The 21944-nt window shown below is 44.3% G+C and overlaps 1 protein-coding gene across 1 annotated transcript in view; it reads right to left on the bottom strand.

Annotated features, from left to right (window-relative positions):
* Positions 1 to 21944, bottom strand: part of adgra1b (adhesion G protein-coupled receptor A1b) — a 537318-nt gene that overhangs the window by 108261 nt on the left and 407113 nt on the right. The window lies entirely within an intron of this gene.

The following is a 21944-nucleotide window of genomic DNA, read 5'->3' as shown; positions in this document are numbered from 1 at the left end:
ACCATCCATGCTAGAGGGTTACATCAACACTGCAGATCTTATTTAAAGAGACAATCTACCAGGTTTTTACCCTTCACTTGCAACAGAATCAGACAACTCACATACAGAATGAATTTCTAAAAAGGTTGCATAGAAGAGTGTGTGTTCCCTATTAATATGAAATGGCAGTGAAATAAAGTGCCTCATCAAAGTAAGCACAGAGAAGAAACATATTTAAGCATTTTAATTCTAGGTTTTTCTTCATATAGGCAACACCACGTTATTTTATTCCTTTTAAGTGATGACTATTCATTTGATTTTGTCATCTGCTTGATCATTAGCACCAAAAGCCTTTAGTCACTCACAGCAAACCCTCATTAGAAAACAAATGTAACATTTGCACTGTCCAAAACTCAGTTTTTTTCCCCTTTTGGTGATTGGTTGAACCCTTGGAAATAAACTTCAAATGAAAGTTTCATGTAAATCTTTGCCAGCAATATTAAACATCAGTCATTAACAGTTGCAGTTTCTGTGACATTTACTATATGTGCAATTATAAATCAGAATGATACTTTCATAAGACCTCCACAGATGTAATATTTGGAATCAGAACAATGCCTCAGGCCAGGTAGAGGCGGAGACACATCGTGCAGCAAATGCCAAAAGAGAAAAACAGAAGCTAAGACTGGAAATAGCCTTGACTCTGTCAATGCATATGTGGCCCAGAAGGGACATCAATTGCATTAAACATAAGATGCACTATGTCCCATTCCTATCCCACTCAAGTGTCTATCAAAAGTCAACCAGTCTCTCTCCTCATGTTTCTCCAGCTATAAAACCACAAACCAACAAAATAAAGTAACTATGAAGCAAGTGTGCATTTTTTCAGTTCAAATATAAATAAGTACCTAAAGTTAACTCAGATAAGATCCACAATGGCAGTCCAAAGAAAGTGAGCAGGAACCCTAAATTGCAAGCTGCACACTGTGAGAGAATCTGCCAGTCTGGAGTATAAGTTGGGAGGGGGCAGTGAAAATGAGAGTGATTTCCACTTGGGGGGCAGGATGGTTGGCCATGCGCGATCTTGTGCTGGTCAGCTTATTAGATAAGCATCCGTGAGGAGCTCAGTGAATCTTGCAGCGGGGCAGGCAGGAAGTGAATGCCCCTGCCGCTTCCTCCTCAGCTGCACCATAGCTAGAAGAAGTGCAGGGTTGCTTGGAGCCAGCATCATGTATGCCTGAGGTGATCTGTGCACAAATTGCAGTGATCCATCTAGTCAGCATATTCTTAGAAGCTGTCGCTCCAGCCCTGAGCATTTCAGCCAACGGGAAGCTGGTACCTAGCATCGGTCTACTGCTACCCTCCCCTTGCCCCACCATGGTGAAGCCCATCCTGGAGGACCAAAGAGGAGTTCTCCTCTCATTCATATATCCATGTACATGAAGACTGCCTCATTGACCAGGGTAATGAAAGCCATGTCCGCACACTCTCCCTCAAAAGCTATTGCACTTCCCTCCATCACCCCCAAGATGTGTTTGAGAGGCCCTTGTCTTGCCACATGAATGTACCACCCACCCTATCATCAGCCATGGCATCTATCCGGGCCCGGAGGTTTTAAAGCAGCACATTGTTGGCACCACCCCACTCACCTTCCCCCCTACCCCGGGTCCCAAGGAACTAATCCCTACCTCCCTCTTTCTCTCCCTTCTTCCTCCTTTCCCCCACCCCACCCTGGTCAACTTGAGTTGCCCTTCAGTGCAGACTTTACTGCAGCTCGTGACCTTGTCTGGATCTCAATGTTATTAGACCATGAGTCAGGGAGCAAACCTGCTGCTGTGTGGGATTCACCATAGACAGAAAAAGAGACATGAGCACGGTCCACTTGCAGTTGATTCACCGTGATTAGGATGTCCCTTTAGTTGGACAATTGTGCTAACCTTTAACTCTTTCCATCTGAAAAGACCCTCCACCCACTTCGAGGATTCACACATGCAGAGCAACTGTGTTGTGAAGAAGAGCCTTGAGAAAATGGTGCACGCTCCACGACCTTCTTCCCTCCCCGTCACCCACCAACTGCCCCGCACCGCCCTTGATGCACCCAATATAATCATTCTTCTCCCCTCTGTTATCCTTGAGCCTCCCCCGGTTACGCTTTTGCCTATAACCATCACCCTCCACAAGCCTTCTCTCCCCTCTAAGCCCACACCCATTACTGTCCCCATGCCCACCCTGACCCATCCCATTATCCGTGCCACCATTTCCATTTCCATGAGACCATCCACCACCACCCTAGGCCTTCCACCTTACGTACCCCATCTCACTGTGACTGTTTCCTCCACTGCCCAGTATCCGCAGTTCAATCTCCGGGACACCACCGTAGACAGCACTGACCCTGCCCTTTAGTACCATCTCCCTCCGACCATCCCTGCTTGGAAACCGCCACCCACCGACACATTCACAGGACCCCTAAACACAAAATGCAAGGCCCTTCCCACACTCCCACATCGGTGCTCCCTTGCCTTCCTTCCCTGGTTCTGTCCCTGCCCTAGGCTCCCTCCCTCCCTCCCTCAACCAGCCTCCCTGCCCCCTGCCCCTTAGCCTCTCAGCACCCGATTATTGCCTCATTGAGCAACACTCCCCAAGGAGGGAAATAACAGTGGCTACTCACTCCAAACCTAGCAAGTTGGCTGCCTCGCCTGCTGCATGCCACTCGTACGCAGTCATAAATCTGAAGGCACATATTGGTTGCTCGCCGATAACCAGATTGGGAAGGAAACTTAATTTTGGCGTGCCGGCATTTTAATCAGCATTCATAACATGCAGATGTACGCAAATACGCTTCCTGACGCTTGCCATTGGAAAGCTCGACACACTTTCAAACTTCCCTGAACTTCACTGCAAAAGTTCTTCCTGCCGTCGGGAAGCTGATTTCCGGCCTCCCGCTTAATTAAGCTCACCATTATTCTTGTTCCCGGGAGCAGCACAAGATTCTGCCCTGTGCAACTGACATTGTCTGGTCAATTCCGGGGGCAGGATTCTTTCTGTGGGCTTTCGGATCCCAACATGAGGGTCGGAGTCAGAAGCCTGCAATCTGTCGGGAACAGTCACCTGGCTGTGATTTTCCCCCAAGTTGGATCATTAACGGGAAGAGGGCGGGATAGCTGCCCAATTAAGGATATTGGGCGGGCCCCAAGAAACGGTAGATTGACTTTTCAGGTAAGAGGGAGACAGAGGGTGCCTCAAGATGGAGGCGGCTTTTATCCAACACTTTTGGATGCTGCAAAGTGGGGATTGTCAGGGAGCAGGGTTGGGGGGAGAATGGTGGAGCCCCTTCACAGGAGAGCCTGTGGCTGCAGCTGAAAGCAAGCAAGTGCGGAGGGCCTCTCAGACTGCCTGGAGCTGGGGCACCAACCCCAACCACCCCCCCTACTTCCCTACCCACCACCCCCCACTCCCTACCCTGCCCCACCCGAGGCTGCTGCTAGGAGGCTGCCTCCAGGCAGCTGAACTGTTCCTGATGCCTTAGGGGGCCTGGAGGCTGGCTGGAAAATTCTAACTGGCAATAGGCTTTGAAAGGCTTATACAATACTCCTAGCTGGCTACCTGCCATTTGCAAGTGGGTACCTCTGCCTCCCCCACCCCACCTCAGGGAAATTGGCCTGGATGCGAGATGGTGCTGGCGAACTGGCACACAAGTCAGCATTTTGGACCCCCCCACCCCCACCACTTTGTGCTTGCCTCTGATGGGGCCTAAAAATCCAGCCCCAGGTACTTTCCCCATCACAGACCCACCAAGTGAATACAGAAAGGCAACAGTAAAACAACTCCATGAGCAGTGGTGAAGCCAACACATCAGTCAGTTCTGATGGGAGGTCACAGGTGTGAAACTTTGGGCTGAATTTTCCCCACAGAGGCAGGAAGCAGGAACCAGGTTTGTTTTCGGGTCACAAATTTGCCTCTGGTGGGAAAATGATTAACAATGGGAGTGAGCCCTTCATTGATCACCATTGCTGAATCTCCCACTATCAACATCCTGGGGGTTACCATTGACCAGAAGCGGAACTAGACTAGCCATATAAATACTGTGGCTACAACAGCAGGTCAGAGGCAAGGAATCGTGCAACGAGTAACTCACCTCCTGACTCCCAAAGCCTGTCCACCATCTAAAAGGCACATGTCTGGAGTGTGATGGAATACTCCCCAGTTAGCTGGATGAGTGCAGCTCCCACAACACTCAAGAAGCTTGACACCGTCTGGAACAAAGCAGCCCACTTGATTGGCACCACATCCACAAACATTCACTCCCTCCACCACCGACGCACAGTAGCAGCAGTGTGTACCATCTACAAGATGCACAGCAGCAATTCACCAAGGCTCCTTTGATAGCACCTTCCAAACTCATGACCACTACCTTCTAGAAGGACAAGGGCAGCAGAAAGATGGGAACACCACCGCCTGGAAGTTCCCCTCCAAGTCACTCACCATCCTGACTTGGAAATATATTGCTGTTCCTTCACTGTTGCTGGGTCAAAATCCTGGAACCCCCTTCCTAACAGCACTGTGGGTGCACCTACATTACATGGACTGCAGTGGTTCAAGAAGGCAGCTCACCACCACCTTCTCAAGGGAAACTAGGGATGGGCAATAAAATGCTGGCTCAGCCAGCGAAGCCCACATCCCATGAATGAATTAAAAAAAAATGATATGGAGACGGGTTTCCTGCCCACTTAAACCCAGTGGGGGGTGAGAACCCAGAAGGAAAAAAAGAGTTCGGATCAGTACTCATATTTCCCAGTTTTTATTGTTTTTTCCTTCTGGGAGTGGAGCTGGTTCAGATCAAATGTGGGACTGATTTGGACTCCCCGTGGCAGCCATTACTGGGGCTGCTGGTTTCCCGTGGGTGAAATTTGCTGATTGCGCCAAAGTTTTCCTCAGCACCAGAGAGAAGCGAGATGTCGCAGGGGTGCCTAAGGACTGGCACCCAGGACAGGGCTGCCCCTCGCTTCTTCGATGCTGACTTAGTCCTAATGTTGGAGGCTGTGAGGGAGAGGAGGGAAGTGCTCTCTGGAGAGTGGTAGAAGGCCACCTCATAGTGCAGCAGGAGCACCACCCAATGGTCCAGGCGCCAGAAACACATTTTCAATGGCCACATGTCTGCCATCGATGATGTCCTGCACCTTGGAAAATCCAGCGATGGCAGTGAATCCCAATTCCCTCTGTCCCTACAAGGCCCCATTATGTCATGAAATGAATGTGCTGTCCAGCTCTGGCAAAGAGGGCATCAGTGACCAGAAAGCTGCAGTGGTATGCAGCCATTTGCAAGGTGCCACGAAGGTTTGCTGCTGATCCTTGGAAGGATCCAGAAGCAAAGAAGTTCAAGGCCACAGCAATTTTGATGGCTACTGGCAGGGCATGGTGACCTGCACTGCGGGATCTTTGGTGATCAGGTGTCCTATTGTGATTGGCAGCATTCCCCTGTGCTCTCCTGCCCCCATGATGCCAAGGGTGACGACCCCCTTCAATGCCTAAGTCCTAAGTGCCAACTCTCCCCACCAACTGCGAAACACCACAGGCTCCTCCTTACCAAGTACTGAGTCCCTCTTTGCTTCTCTGACCATTTTATGGGGTTGGGATGATGTTTTAGGGCAGCCACAACTGGCACGCCACTCCATACCCATATGTGCACTGGGGATCACCTCCGCAAAGCTGTATTGCCTCCTTCAAAATTCCATCCCCCCCACCCCCACTTCAACAAGCCAACAAGCTTGACAAACATTTTGAATACTTTAATTGGCCTCAATAGGGAGAAGAGTAGGATTGCTATCGCACCCTCCTCCAACCTATTTAATATTACCAATGCCCAGGAACAGCATCCTGAAAGCGATATGCTAGTCAGCACCAGTATTTTCGGCCTCCTCCCACATCCCACTGCCAACCTCTGCATTCCCATCCCTTGGGAGTGGGGTGGTGGGGGAGGGGTACGCTGATCAACTCAGGCCGGAATTTTCCACCCCTGTTGGTATTGAGCGTCAGGGCGAGTGTGAGTGGACAATATGGCAAGAAGGGCAAAAATCGGTTTTACGCCGTCATGAAACCAGTTTGCAATCGTCCTCTCCAACCGTCAGTGACAGGCCACGTTCCAACATCAGGAACCTAATTTCAATGCACTTGCTTCTCATCATCTCGCCTGCTCGCCCGAATCATCCCCCCGCGCCAAATTCACCACCCACACCAGCGTGAACACATGCCAGCCCACAACACATCTTGACAAGTATGATGTGCAGACGTTGGTACTCAACATCAGGGTCTTGCTCAGATCGAGGACATCCGAGGAGCAGAAGATGCTGGAGCCCGACAGCTACAGGCCCCTGGAGGAACACGTGCATCACATGCTGGGTGGACCCTCATGGGCATGGCTTCAGCGCAAAGCAGCTCACGGAAGGTGGGAGGTCTCGGTTGATGTCTGGGGTCTGCTTTGGGACATCAAGGTCTTGGCCATGGGCTGCTACGATGATCAGCTGTGGTGGGGAGGAGAAGGTCCAGCTGTGAATGGGAGAGAAGGTGTACTGGGGTGGGGGGTAAGGTTGGGAAAGTGGGGGGAACGAAGGTGTCGGGGGTGGGTGGGGGGGGGGGGGTGAGGTTGTCAGGGGAGGGAGTATGGGGGGAGGAGGGGGAAACAGGGAGAATGTGGCAACTGGAGTGGTAGGTGTAAGGGGGGAAGGTGTAAGGGAAGGAGTTCGGAGGGGGGGAAGGAGTCCAGGGACTGGAAGGAGGGAGTAAGGGTGGAGGAGGAATGTCCAGGTGAATGCGCAAGGGAGGGGTCTCTGGAGTCAATGACTGCCTCATGGGGAGTGAACTGAGGGTGGGCATGTTTGGAGCGAATGGCGAGTATGAGAGGGGACAGAGTGAGCCGGAAGGGTGGGAGGTTGAGGGTGTGACAGTAGCGGTAGAAGGTATGGTGAGAGTGGTTGATGGGGACTCGGAGGCAGACACGGACCCATGGAGACCTCCATATGCGCACATGTGGGTGCCACTTCATCAGACTGCAGTGGGACACACTCCTCCGACTCATGTGCCACTCCATTGAGGGCTTCCAACAGCTCTGCATGATGTTCCAACACCTTCTGCTGACTCTCCACAATGAGTTGGAAGGCTGAATCCAGATGCTCGTCATCTGACTCGGACCTCACAGATGCCTCTTCCCCAGCAGTCCTCTGCATGCCGGGAGCTTGGCTGAACCTGCCTCCTCCTGCTGCAGACGTGTTTGTGCAGTAACCAGCAGCTTGTGAACCCGAGCCTGCTCCAAACCTAGGTCCCACCGAGGTGTGCGTCTCTGCGCTGGTGGAGGGTGTGGGTAAGTGCCGTTACAGGTCTTCCAGGCTGCTTATTTCCAGTTCTTCAATGGAGGAGGAGTCATCTTGGTTGAAGACGAGGGCGTGGATGGAGCTGAGGGATTGGTTGGCTGAGGGTGTCGGTTGCTTGGCAGAGCTCCCTGTGAACTAAAGTAGAGATAATCAATGCACGGCAGCAGAGACAAAAGCAGGAGAGGGAGCACTCACAGTTGTGTTGAGAGAGGGATGATGTGGTGCAGGATCCTCATGTGGGTGTTCTCCACTGACCTCACCGTCGCTGCACGCACGGTCCATGTCCTTACCAGTCAGCGCAATGACACGCTCCTCAAAGCGAGGGGTCTAATGTGGGCCACTCCGCCCCTAGTCTGGGACCCCTCCCTGCTGCTGTGAGCTAGCATCTCCTGCATGAAAACAGATGAAGAAAGTGCGAGCAGGTTGCGTGGCACTGTGTGGAATGTTTCTGTGGTGAGCAGAGCCATGGACACGTTGAGGATGCGAGCTCTAGAGGATATGAGCCTGGTGGAGATGTGAGGCTGTATGTGAGAGTTAGTGGTGTTGTCCCTTGAGGTGCGAGATCCCTGCGGATGTGTGATGGGTTTGGGAGTGTGAGAATTGAGAGTGATGAGGTGGTTGACTTACCCTGGCAGAACAGATGAGAGCATTCCTCCTCTTCCTGGATGGCTGGCCTCCTCTGAGCTCTGGTGATGCTGACTGCCACTGCCACCACCTCCCAAGCTGGATTGGTGACTCTGGTGGACCTCCTGTGGCATGAATGGGGGTAGGGGACATCGCAACGGCCTTCCAGTGCATCCAGCATTGGCCTCAGAGAGGCATCATTAAATGTGGGCGATGCCATCTTCTTTGGTTTTCGGGACATCTATTGCCTGGAGGAGTCCTGGTCTGAAGACATGAAGTAGGCTGCGCTCTGGTGTTCTTTAAATATGGTGCCTGGAGCGAGGAAGCATTGAGGTCACAGCATGCCAGGCAAGTCTGAGTCCGCCCACCAGCGAGTTGGCATGTTGCCCGTGAATGAGGCAGTACATGTGGGAATGGGACAATGCAGCGTGAAAAGCTGCCATAGCAGCCAGCAGGTAAAACATCCTTTTTCCTTGCACACTTAGTGCAAGTTCTGGATGATTCTACCCTCAGTTTCTCTCCTCAAAAACGCTGTCAAACCTGCTGAGTATTTCCAGCATTTTCTGTTCCTCCATCAACCTAGAATGTTACTAAAAGTGTTACACATGTAACTCAATGAAAGGTTATGGATAATAAGTTGTTTGTCAGAAATTCAGGTTGCAATATCTTGGAAGTAAAGCTGTTTCCAGCTACAAAGTGAATGGCCACAGTTAGATTAGCATATCTAGCAAATTCTCCCAGAGCACCAAGATCAACAGTGTTAGACAGGTGGCGATTTGAAAAGGCAATTTTTCCAAGTCCCTTGTTGGTCTTGGACTTAAACATTTGATGCAGGGCAAAAACCAACTCTGTTCCCTAATGTGCAACAGATCACAGGATTACAGTCAGCAATGTCAACACTGGCACTTGTTCCTCAGTAGGGATGCCTCCACACACAAACCAGTTCAGTCTTGCCAGATCCTAGATTCAAATTCTATAATGGGATAGTTAGCAATTAGATCTCGTCCGTGGTGAATAAAGCCCACAAAATGTCACTTCTGTCCCAATAGTCTTATCAGATGGCCAGAGGAACCCAGCCCATCCTTATTCTATACATATTCTCTAGTGTAATGTAGTCCACAGCATATGATGAGCATGTTCACACTGTGTGTAACCAACCCTGTGAAAGTGAATCTGGAGGCAGAAACTCATTGATGCCTTGTTTTGACTGCTCAGGCACCCCAGGGAATGTTGACTCACTAACGCGCTTGTATGTTTTGGTATATGATTTAAACCTTCTAAATAAATATTCCAGCACAGAATGCTGCAATTATTAGATCACATCATTGTTGTTTCAAAAATATAAATTCTGAAAGAAAGTTTTCAATTTGATATGGTAGTCTTTGGAATATCTTATTGTACAAAGTGATTAAACGTTGCATTATTTTCTGGTTGACTACTATTTTATGCTTAAATCATAATCATGATTGCACCGTTGAACAAGTCCTGATTATATTTGGATGGAAACTCTGTAAAATTTTCTTGTTTTTCAAAATTTTTCAAGTTGAAAATACATGAGATTTACTATATTATTGAATCGATGAAACAATGTATTTGCTTTATGTGGAACAGATAACGTTAATCATATTTAGTTTTGTGATAAGACAAATATCAGCACTCAGGCACGCATCAGTGTTCAGGTGTGTTGTGCATCAAGCAAAATGACAGTGAGAATATAAGCAGCTAGTATTTGTTCACCTACAATGTCTTCAGCATCATTTTTCTGTTAGTGTTATTCAGAAGCAGGAATTAGAATCTGCAGTACTGCTCCCATGACAACCAGCTGCCTCTTAGACACAGTATCAATTTGAATTTGTGCAGGCCATTTCCAATACTCCATTCAGCCAGAAAAAATATAACGCATCTTAAGGTAAGAGAATAATTCTCACTACTCTGTACAGCTATATGAAAAAAATGACGCAAAGCAAATGGTTTATCTGTATAATTTATAATCAATAGCTTTGTAGAAAATGGTTGTTTTCCTTTGCTTTCAACGCTTTATATGCTTAATAAGTTTGTATTACAGTTATAATAAAACAATTATAGGAAATCTATTAATGAACAGAAAGGTAAATGTGGATTCCTATTCCATGGTTTACTAATTGTTGATTCTACATGTCACAATTCCTTCATTATGCATGTATATTACATTGTTTAACACTGTACATTTCTACTGCCTAATACTATTACAGGTCATTTATAATATGTCGTCAAAAATTGCACCATTTTAGACCTCACAAACCATTGTAATAAATGTTAAGTACAGTTCAATTTTAGGCAAATGCAGCAACTGATCGAGGTGAGAATAAGTTCAAAATAATCAGCTCGTGATAAAAGACAGGTTATTATATTTAAAAGGGGTTCTTTGAAGGATTTAAAATAACTCTTAAAATAATTACAATCATTAAAAGTGAAATATATCCCCAAGTATCATCTTGTCAATCTAATCAAGGATCTGCTGGAAACTACCATTATTTGGGTTCTCACTGACTTGGTATTAAATGAAGAATCATGGTTACAATAGCAGTGGCATCATTGCCAGTATACACAGTGACTCACAGTGTAAATCCAGGAAGAAATGTTGGTGCATTTTTCTCTTAGACTTGTCTTTCCTTATAACATTTGCTGGTATAAAACTAATTTGTATCGATTTGAATCAGCCGCTGGGTGATTCTCTCCATAAAAAAAAAATTAGCCACAGCTGATTGGATGATTTTTTTTGTGTGGAAAGAATGCCAGGAAGTCCAAACTAATTTCCACATATCTCTACCAATACCAGCATTAGAGGTGCCAAACCTGTAATCACTGATTATATTGGAGCATAGGAATTTGTAGATTGTACAAAGCCACTTCTGTGCATCTGATCAGTCTCAACATTTAGAAAGTACTCCATTATATCTCTTGTACTCAATTACATCTGGCCCCAAAAAAACTACCTTGCTCCCTTTTTAATTTGTTGCCAGTATCCATTTCCACCGTCTCCTTGAGTGTTCTATTCCATGCATTGAACACCCTATTGTCTGACTTGTTAGATCACCTTCTAGCAGAATTCTGAGGCTAAGTTCAGCCCTTCGATTACAGAATTCAGTTCATCTATAACCACTAGAGTTTTGACGACTGTGATAAGCTCCACACTGAGCTTTCTTCTCTCCACTATAAACAAACACTGCAACCGCGCACAGTGCAAGTACATAGGTCGACAGAGCTTAGTCAAAACAGAAACATTAATATAGTGTTAACCTAATACTAAGCTGAAAAAAATCATTTGAAAACAGCATTTATCCCTTTCATTTACTTAAGTCTCTCTACATCATACACTATTGAGGTCTCTCTTTCTCACCGTCAGATCAAAATAGCAGGCAGATGATTAGCTCCAGGCTTTTGTACCCAGCGATTAATAGGTGTTGCAGGGCAGCAGCAGATTCTGTCCCTTTTGAGTTTCTTTCTGTCTTTGCAGGTAAGCTGGGTTTGGTACTTATCCTGATGGTGAAATTAGGCATTCACTGTATGCAGATTCACCAGTCAAAAATCAGATCCTATCACTACCTCGTACAGCTAAAGTTCCACTGTGGCCTGACAGCATGCTTTCTACATTCAATCTAAACTAAGCTATTTTTTAAAATAATTTACTTTCGAACAGGTAGGCCTTAGAATAAAAGCCAGCAATGGGCTAGTTTTAGTTGCAAATCAGTACTAAGTACCAAAATGTATCCAAACTGCTCTTATTTCACAGATAAAGAATTATCACTCAATGAATAAAAACATTTTTATAATGTTTTTCTTATACCAAATTATGTAAAATCTTCAGTGTGGAACAAGGTAAACGGATTGGAAATTATATAGAGAAGTAATAAAATAATTTTGCATGAAACACTAGACAACCATCATTGCATTCTCAATTAGGTGTGATATCCTTTAAAGACAGAGTTCAATTCAACTGTGCTATCCTAATCCTTAAATTGTACAATGTCATGGCAGCAGCTTATGCTGCTAAAACATCCAGTGACAGGTCGAATAAAAGCCAAAACTATATCAAACAAACACTGTCATCTGTTTTACAGTGAGACTGAGCAAAGAATATTTTTGATTTTTACTACCAAGATTAGAACTGGCTTCTATCATAAAAGAATTTTAATGCCTCCATTTAAAAATGTGACATATAGAAATGTCAAATATATTTTCTACAATTGTGAAGTTTAAATTTGATCGTTACGTGTATTAAAAGTCTCCTTCAACACTGTGTAATGTACTCATGTCGGTTTCATTTCCCTCAAAAGTCCATGATGGAAACTGGCCATTTAGGCTAAATTCAGTTTTTCCATCAATTGCATTAATACACATGTACACTGTAATCTGACAAATAAACCAAACTAAAGCACAAAATGTTGCTCTTCAAGGAAAATAACAAAACAATCAAAGGGCCTATTATCAGAAAAACAGGTCAACTTTATCTGACATAGCTTCAACCTCTTTCTGTTTACTTAATGCTTTCTTAATCGCATTTGCCCTTTTGTTTTTTTACAGTGATCAATGGGGTGACAAAATGCACCATAGTGATACCTTGGGCTGTTCAAAACTGTCGCCCACATTGGCTGCCTCTCCAGCCTCGTCAGTAAAATGGGAGCTGGAACAATAAGGGTGGCTTCAAGCAAACTAAAACCATTTCAGATCAGCTGATTTACTGTGGGAATCAGGGGTGAAACTTGTCACTCTGGCTTTGGCACAAGATGGCAATGGTAAAACGATGGGAAAGAAAACTGGGTGAAGTGCGAAATGAGCTGCTGATTCACTCTAGCCTGTTTTCAGCCCCAGCACAGACCAAATTTTTCCACATGATTCCTGAGTGAATCTGGCAAATGTTATCTCAATTTCATCCCTCATTATCATAGGAAGCTATCAGCCAATGGGACATTATGTGAGCAAATATTAATGATTTCAAGCTCAAAGTGATATTTATAATGGAAAATAAACCTATCCACTAAATCCAAGCTTTGCCATGAATCACCCCGACTTGTCTTGTATAACTATAACTATCGTGCATGTCAATTGATTGCCAACTTTCACATTCATAATATAAGCCATCAATAAAAATCAACACTTATCCTGTTTTATTGAAATTTAAGATACAACAATATACTTAAAAACCATCAGCAATATTGGTTTTGGCAGCATCTCAGTAAATACACCCACAGTTTTCATCTATTTATTTTCTTTGTTGGAGTGCAGTGAGATGGGGATCTACACATTTTGTGACATAATACAAAGTGACTCACATCTATCCATCCTTTCCTTTTACATCAGATCAAAGGTTGCCTCTATAGAATTCCTGTTCTGACAACAATGTTCAATCTGCTGCATCAGTTTAAGTACAAAGGAGTGCTGTAGACCTTCATGTGACTGTTTCCATCAGGGAGAGATGTGCGGAGTGAGCCTGACGGAAGGGGTCTGACACCCATTTTCCTGGTCAGGCCTCATCAGCAATCTGTTGGTGATCCTTGAGGAGGACCAAGGAGGCTTCATCATTGGGTGGGCACAAGATTGATTTTGTGGGGCTGGGAGAAGCATGAATTCATGCTTCTCCTGACTTCACAAAATATCATTTACAAAATGTTTTTAAAAAATGTCTTCGTGCAGTCAACAGTTTGGTGCATAATCCACCCATTTGTATCTCAAAATTGATTGGGCTACTTTTGGCGTTGTAGAACCCAATTCCTGATTTGAAACATGCTAAGGAAGCTCCCACTCTTTCCCATGTTGGTGCTTGGGCGGCCCATTTCAGAGCCCCGACCAAAATGGTGGAGATGCAGGTGTTGGTAAGTATGGTGCGATGGGGTGGCGGAGATGGTATCTGTTGTTTTATGGTGCCACAACCTGCTCATGTCCGGTGGAGGAGATGAAGATCAGCCTCAATTTCTTTATGAATAGTTCATAAATATTTAGTCATTTTCTTTGCAAGAGGTATCAAAAGCAACACCACAACGTTTTACAACTATATGGGAAAAAGAGGGTGGTCAGTGTTGTAATATGCCTTTAAGCAATAGCAGCATGCCATCACCAGAAAGGAAGTGTGTCATGTGATCCAGTCTCAGTTTCACTTTGGCCTGTGAGCAGAACACAGCACACATCGCTCTACTGCTGATGTCTTCAAGCTTTCTATCCATGTATATATGTTCTCATGTCCCTAGTTTAAATAAATGAACCCACAATGTGTTTACACAATCCCTTATGAGTGATTGGTAGCTTCAGATCATTATAAAAACACGACAATCAGGAGCAATGTGGGCTCCTTGAAAACTGACAGCAGTGATATTGTCAATGAAAAAAAAAGAAATAGTGAACACAATCACTTTATATCAGCATTTAAAGAAGAGGAGACAGTCAGCATGCTGGATATTCTAAGGAAACTAATAATTATTCAAGGACAAGGATTCACTAAAATTAACGTAAGCCAAGGAGCAGTAATGAAGAAAATAAAGGCACTAAAGACTGACAAATTCCCAGGACCAGTTGGTTTCCATTCCAGAGTTCTAAGGGGAGTGGGTGAGGACATTGCAGATTCCCCAAACCAATGTACCCTCTTAATTTTTATTTGGAGAGCACGGGTAATTTGCGCAGGAAAAGTGTGTGGCCCCTTTAATTTTTTTGCGTGGCTGTAGCTACATGGTAACTTAAAGGGCAGATTTGTGTGTGGTCTGAGTGGAAGCTTTTGGGTTGCCATGTGGCTGTGCAGCTTGGAAGGAGCCCCGGATCTAATTATAATCTTCCAAAGTTTTATTGATTTAGGAACTGTTACTTTGGATTGGAAAATTGCACATCACTCCACTACTTAAGAAAAGTGGGAAAGGAAATTATAGACCAATTGGCCTAACATCTGTTGTCAGGAAATTACAAGAGCCTATAAATGACTGAACACCTTATAAATTTCCAGCTGATCAGGGAGAGCCAGCATGGATTTGTAAAGGGTAGGTCATGCTTGACGAACCTGACTAAATGTTTTGAAGAGCTGACTAAACCAGTGGGAATGTATATTGTTGTTATTCATATGGATTTACGGAAGGTATTTGATAACAACCCTCATAAGAGATGTTAGCTAAAGCTGAAGCTCAAGGAACTGAAGGCAAATTATTGACCTGGGGCAGCATTCTCCGGTCGGTGAGCGAGGGTGGGGCCCGCTCGCCAACGCGTAAAATGATGCGGGGTGACGTTGGGCGTGCATCCCAACGTCACCCTGCGCCACTGAGATTTTCAGTTTGGCGGGTGTGCAGCCGACCTGTCAATGGCCTATTAAGGCCATTAAAAAAGTAATTAAAATGATTAATGGACCTGCCCGTTCAACCTTAAGGTTGGCGGGCAGGCGAAGAGCCCAGGCGGCCTTCTGAAAAAGCATGAAACCTCATCCATGGGCAGGATGAGGTTTCATGAGGGATTTAAAATGTTTGGAAAATTTAAAAAAAAAGTAATGGACATGTCCCAGCTCGTGTGACAGTGTCACTTGAGGGGACATGTCAGGAAAATTTTTTCTTACCTTTAATAAATTTTTTAAAGTTTAACCGATCTCCCTGAGGCAGCACTGTATAAATAAAAGACTTTCTTACTTTTTCTTTGCCAATTAAAGTACCTGCCCATTATTACTACACCTGCCACTCAGGTGGCATGCGCGTGGGAGAGCAGCACTTTGCCTCAGGTAGATCTGTGCGCTCTTCCGTGCGCTTGTGTGAAAGAGCGCATAGACCTGCTCAGGGAATCCACCTCCGCCCGCACAGGGAGCGCACAGCGTTTCCGGGCAGACGTCATGCTGATCAGGGGCGCTGATCAGTAACCCGCCCGCTCCCGCGCAACACCACCACCCCCCCCCCCCACCTGATGGGGGGAAAATGCTGCCCCTGGTTACGAAATTAGCTGAGTGGCAGGTCTAGGAATAATGGGCTTTAATTGGCAAAGAAAATGTACGAAAATCTTTTATTTATACAGTGTCTTTCACAACTGCCCAACATCTGTTAGTGAAATACTTCTGAAATATAGTTGCTGTTGTATTGCAGGAAACATGACAGTCAATCTGTACACAGCAAGCTCCCACAAATGGCAATGTGATAGTGAGCAGATAATCTGTTTTTATTATTCTGATTAAAGGATAACTAGCCAAGTTACATATTCAGTTTTGTCAATGCTTCAAAGAGAGGTGGCGTTGTAAGCAGTGTAGATGGAAGCATAATATTACAAAGAGATATTGATGAACTGAGTGAATGGACAAAACTGTGGCAAATGGATTTCAATTTGGAAAATGTGAGGCCATCCACTTTGGACCTAACAAGGATAGAAGAAAGTAATTTTTAAAATGTGAAAGCTAGAAACTGTGGAGGTTCGAAGAACAGGTGGTTAACGGGGAGGGGAACCAGTTAGACAGAGCATTAAAATATCATCGACAGGTACAGAGAATAATTGATAATGTTAGTATTATGCTGTCTTTTTTTTAACTAGAGACGTACGATACATGAAGTAGAAGCTATGCTACAACTATACAAAGCCCTGGTTAGCCTATACCTCGAGGGCTGCCAGCAGTTCTGTGCATCATATCTCCAAAAGGACATACTGACCTTGCAGGAAGTGCAGTGTAAATTTACCAGAATGATACCAGGACTCTATGGGTTAAATTATGAGGAGAGGAAAACAAACTGGTATTATATCCCCTGGTACATGGATTAAGAAATGATTTGATCAAATCTTTCAAGATATTAAAAGAAACAGATAAGGTAGGTGCAGGTAAATTAATTTTGCTGGTTGGGGAGTCTAGGACTAGAGGGCATAAGGTTAGAGCCAAACCTTTCAGGAGTGTAATTAGGAAACACTTCTACACAAGGGTGGGAGAAGTTTGGAACTCTTTTCCACAAATGGCAATTGGTGCTAGATCAGTTGTTAACATTAAATCTGAGATTGTTAGATTTATGTTAATCAAGGGTATTAAGGGACGTGGGGCAAACGTGGTTATATTGCATTAGATCACAGGTCAACCATGATCTCATTAAATAGTGAAATAGGCTTAAGGGGCTAAATGGCCAACACCTGTTCCCAGGTTTCTTTGTCACAACTTTTTTTTTCTCAGTTATTAGTCATAGGATAGATATATACTCCCTCTTATGTTGGTATTTTGCACAAATTCATTAGCCTAATTCTGTTGGGCTGATGAGGGTCTCACCCACCAGATGGAGAACTGGAGGGGAACCCCTGTCACTTTCATGGGAGCAGCCTGGCAGAATCAAGTGCCTGAAAGTATGGCTGTATGGCCTCCATTTAATTCCTGAGCCACCACTAAATTGCAGTGAGCTGAAGGATAATGGGTATCAATCGGCTCATCAATGAGCCTAATTGACACCCTGCTGGTGGCAGCCAGGAATCCCGCATTAGCCCCTTCTGCACTCCGACTTCCACCACTGGGGCACTCACCATGATTAAGTGGCCGGGACGCCACGTTACCTGCTGCATTCATAGTTTTCATAGTTTACACATTTAACCAATTTATGTACAGCATATATATTAATATGGCATCAACATTATATTTTGCTTCCTTTCAGAAGTTGACGTTTTTTAGAGACAATGGGTTACTTAATTTTGCATCGGGGAGCAGTTTGAAACATTTATGTGATACAGTACAAGTTCCTGCCAATGTCAGACACTCTGGACTTTTCGAGAAAAGTGCAAACTCATAACAGCCTCAACCTTGATGTATGTAATTTGGCAAAGAACTGCTAGATAAGGCTAAACTAATGCAGCTGTAGAATAATTACCGCTTATAAGCAATGAAAACACCAAACAACGAGAATGAGAATTCGATGTAACACTAAAGAGGTGGTTCTGCTCTACTTTCAAATCTACGTTTTTAGTTCTCAGATGTCTTCTAACCTCAGTGGAAACTCGCTGCACTATTTTCCATACCGCGTTGCACCAATAACACTCATAAAGGAATTGGGTATGTACTTGAAAAAGAAAAACTTGCACAGCTACGGAGAAATTGGACTAACTGGATAGTTTTTGCTAAAGAGCTGGCACAAGCGCAGTAAGGAAAGAGAGACTTGCATTTAAAAAGCTCCTTTCAGAACCTCAGGATGTCTCAAAGCCTTCACAGAAAATTAAGTACTTTTTGAAGTGCAGTCACTGATGTAATGCAGATCATCAGGCAGTTTGCACACTGCAAGGTCCCACAAACAGTAATGTTATAGGGCCAGATAATCAGTTTTTAGGTGTTGGTTGTTTGCCAGGTAACTGGGAACAGCTCCCCTAAATAGTGCAATGGGATCTTCCATGATCACCTGAGGGCAGACGGGCCTTGGTTTAATGGCTCATCCACAAAGTGGCTTAGGCACAATGCTGCATTAGATTTTGTCAGCCTAGATTTTGTGCTTTAAGTCAGGGGTGAGACTAGAACCCACAATCTTCTGATTCAGAGGCAAGATTGCGACCAACTAACAATAAATGGTTCCCTTCTGTTCTCCAAGATTCAATGATTCTATTTCATTATCATAATCTTTATACCTCGTTGCAGTATCCCATCAAATAATCCATTAATATTCTTGGGTTTATGACAGAGCATGAATGTAGCTTCAGAATAAGTTTGACTACATAAAATGTTGGGTTGGACTCACTGCACAGTGTCACAGCAGTTAGCAAAGTTTATTTTCTTAAATCATTTTACTGCAAGTGCAATGATTCTTGGCAAAGCACTAGTAATTTGGATTTAGCAGTGTCTCTGTCACTGTGCTGTTCCAACAGACTAATCCAGTGTAAAGAATGTTATGATGAGAGAAAACCAGCCTATATTCAAATTACCTTGCATTTGCTTCACAAAGTAAAAAGCTGATAATTCGAGTAAAATACCGTCCACTGATAAGTAATCAAACAACAATTTTATGAGGCAAGACAGAAAGATGTTGCCCACACAGCAGGAGATTATTAAATTGCAGCATTATGCAGCAAATAGCAAGAACGATTCAACAGAAGACTGGAGAGTTGGAGAAACAGTGCAGACATTAATGGAAATGACAGATAGTCCAGCTTTGAGAAAATGGCATTGTATATTGGATTGGAAAATTCAATTATACTTTTATGTGTGGGTGAAAAAGTTGAGGCCCAAATCTGAAGTCTAAACTTACCTGAATTTCTATGTTGATTTACTTGAGTTTTCTTTTCAGTGTCTGATCCATACAACACATTTGGTTTGTGTTAAGTGTGATGCATGTTTGTTTTGTTTGCATTATAAGGTGCGGAGCAGAAAGTTTAATTGGTTGCTTGTGGCATTTGGCAAATGACAACTTCCAAGAACCATTATGTATCATTGGAGCTTCAGCCTCCTTAAGAGAAGGTCTTTCATACTCCTTACAGTCTCTTAATTTCACCCTGATCAAGGTGTTACTGAAAACTCTGCTTTGCATTCAGTTAAATAATAATTGTTAAGGTATCAGAGAACTTAAAAAGTGAGCTCTGACAAACAAGCTCTTAGGGACAACATGTTTGAAAATTGATAGCTTTTGATGCTAAATCGAATTATTACTTCAAATAATTGTGCTCCAATAGATTTTTCATTATATGACAGGTAACTTCTGTCAGTAGTTTTGCAAACAGAATGCCCGTAGTAAGATCACAGAGAGAGATAACTAATAAATCAATTAGTCTATTCCATTGGGAAGTGAGAAAAACATTCTACTTTCACTGCAGACTAGTTATTTTTGATGTTGATTAATCTGAAAACAGTATGTGATCTGGGAGAAAGTTAGATAAAGGAGCTTACTGGAAGGTTATCAAAGATTGGTTTCCAATGTGAAACAGTGTTCTGACCTTTAAAGCCAGGAATTTCTGGCTTGCTAAATAAGAAAAATACAATACAGATTTTTTTATTAGTCAGCTCTATCAGAGGAGTAGTATTAAAAATATTTTCACCTGAGGATGTCCAGCATTAGGACTGTTCAACTTTCATTTAATGGGCGCTATTTGTCCCAGGGAAAAAGGAAAGTAGGAATTTCTATCGCCAGAATCTTCTGTTCAGTGAGTGGGGGTGGTGTGGTGATGTTGGGCGTGCGTCCCGATGTCATTGCGCGTTATTCAGACCTTTAGTTTGGCGGGCGCGCAGCGGGGTCAGTTGCACACCCGCCGAACTGTCAAAGGCCTATTAAGGCCGTTTAGATTCCAATTAAGATAATTAACTGAGCTGCCCGTCCAACCTTAAGGTTGGCTCCGACTCAGCCTACTCCTCCCACCCAAAGAGGGAACGCACAGCGCTCCCGGGTGCGCGTCACACTGGGCAGGCCTTAAATGGCCCGCCCACGCAAAATGGCGGTGATCGGCTGTGCGCCCGCCCACACTCGCTGCCGCCCAACCCCACCAACGGGGAGAAAATTCTCCCCTTTAAGTTTTTTGCACATTTCCCCCTCCCATGATTTTAGACTGTTATGGTAAATTCAAATTAAATGACATTGGTTAATGTCTCCAGTGTAGCGTGAGGGTGTTGGGGCAGAGCAAGGGTTAATGTAGGACTGGGGAAACAGTAATCCCACATAGTAATGTAGAAAGCAGATGATAGTAGGTTCTGGAAGGAGCCATCATGGAAACAGCATCCATGCATGGATATGTACATAGTTATGAGTTATCAATAAACGGCACATAAGCCTCCAGCCTTTTCCGTGAAACACCAGACAATCTTTACAACATGGTGGCAGTGTTGGATAGACCCCCAAGTCTGAGAGAGGCTGGAGAAGGGATCCAGATTCTCAAAGCATGAAGAGCTAAAGAAACTGAACTGTGGCATGAAAGAAGGGCATCTCAACTGAAGACACAGCTGGAAGTTACCTAAATAAAAAGCTCCATTGCCATTTGAAGCGGAGGCTGAAGGACATGTGGAGGTCCATTGCCAGACCTGATCGAAGACAGAGCCAAGGAACCTGACCAGATCACAAAAAGGCTGAACAATTTTTTTAAAAAGGGGAAAAGACTGAAAAAATAAGAATCCACTGTGTATTCAAAAAGGAGAACCTGAGTGAAGGCGGAGTCAAGAGACCTGACCACAAGAAGGGTGAGCAAGATACAGTTTTAAAAAAGCTGAACTTAGCTTTTAAAATAGCCAGGCATCAGGATCAGCACATCCAGAACACAGCTGGAAGACAGCTGCAACAGCAGGTCCATAGCTGGCACCATAAACAGATGGTGGCCAAGCTGGACAGAAGGAAAAATAAAAGGTTTTTAAAAATGGCAGGCAGAGTTCAAAACCTGCCTCCCAGTATCTTTTATCTGATATAAAAAGTCATCAGAGGGCTCAAACCACTTGTTTCCAATGTTTCTAGCGGGGAGAACAGTTGCTAAGTTAAAAAGAATGGCCCCATCAGAACAATGGGAGCCTGTCCGGAATTGACAGATGCAGGGAGAACAAAGCAAGAAAGAAAATAAAAGCCAGCTGGAGGGCCATTTTGAAGAAAAAAAAATGGCTTCTGCACAGGGATTCTTAAAAGAGCAACAATATTTAAAGCTGCAACTACAGAAAGATATTAAATGGCCATGGATCAAAAATGCAACTTATCAGATCAGTTTGGACTCATCCCAGAGCCAAACCAGACCCAAAATTGCGAGTATTGAAGAAGAAAAGTTTTTAGATTACAGGAGTACAACAGGATTAAGTAAGAAGTACAAGTTAATACATTTTTGTACTTGTTTGGTGTATTTGCAGATGAAGTAATCCTAAAACAAGGTATAGATGAACCCTCAACCACATTTGGTGAGATATTAAAAGCCTTTGACTAATATTTTAAACTCCAAGTTGTGGAGAGTGCAGACCTCAAAGAAGATATAGAATACCCCAAATAATGCAATGAAGCAGCAGGGAGACTGCAGGTCAAGGGAGGCAGGAGACACCAGGCTGAGGGAGACAGAAGATCCCAGTCCGAGGGAGACTGGAGACCC

The sequence above is a fragment of the Cetorhinus maximus genome, chromosome 20 (genome assembly GCF_964194155.1).
Source record: "Cetorhinus maximus chromosome 20, sCetMax3.hap1.1, whole genome shotgun sequence".
NCBI classification, from domain to species: domain Eukaryota; kingdom Metazoa; phylum Chordata; class Chondrichthyes; order Lamniformes; family Cetorhinidae; genus Cetorhinus; species Cetorhinus maximus.
The sequence above is the reverse complement of the archived record's forward strand: the minus strand, read 5'-3'. Positions and strand labels throughout refer to the sequence as shown.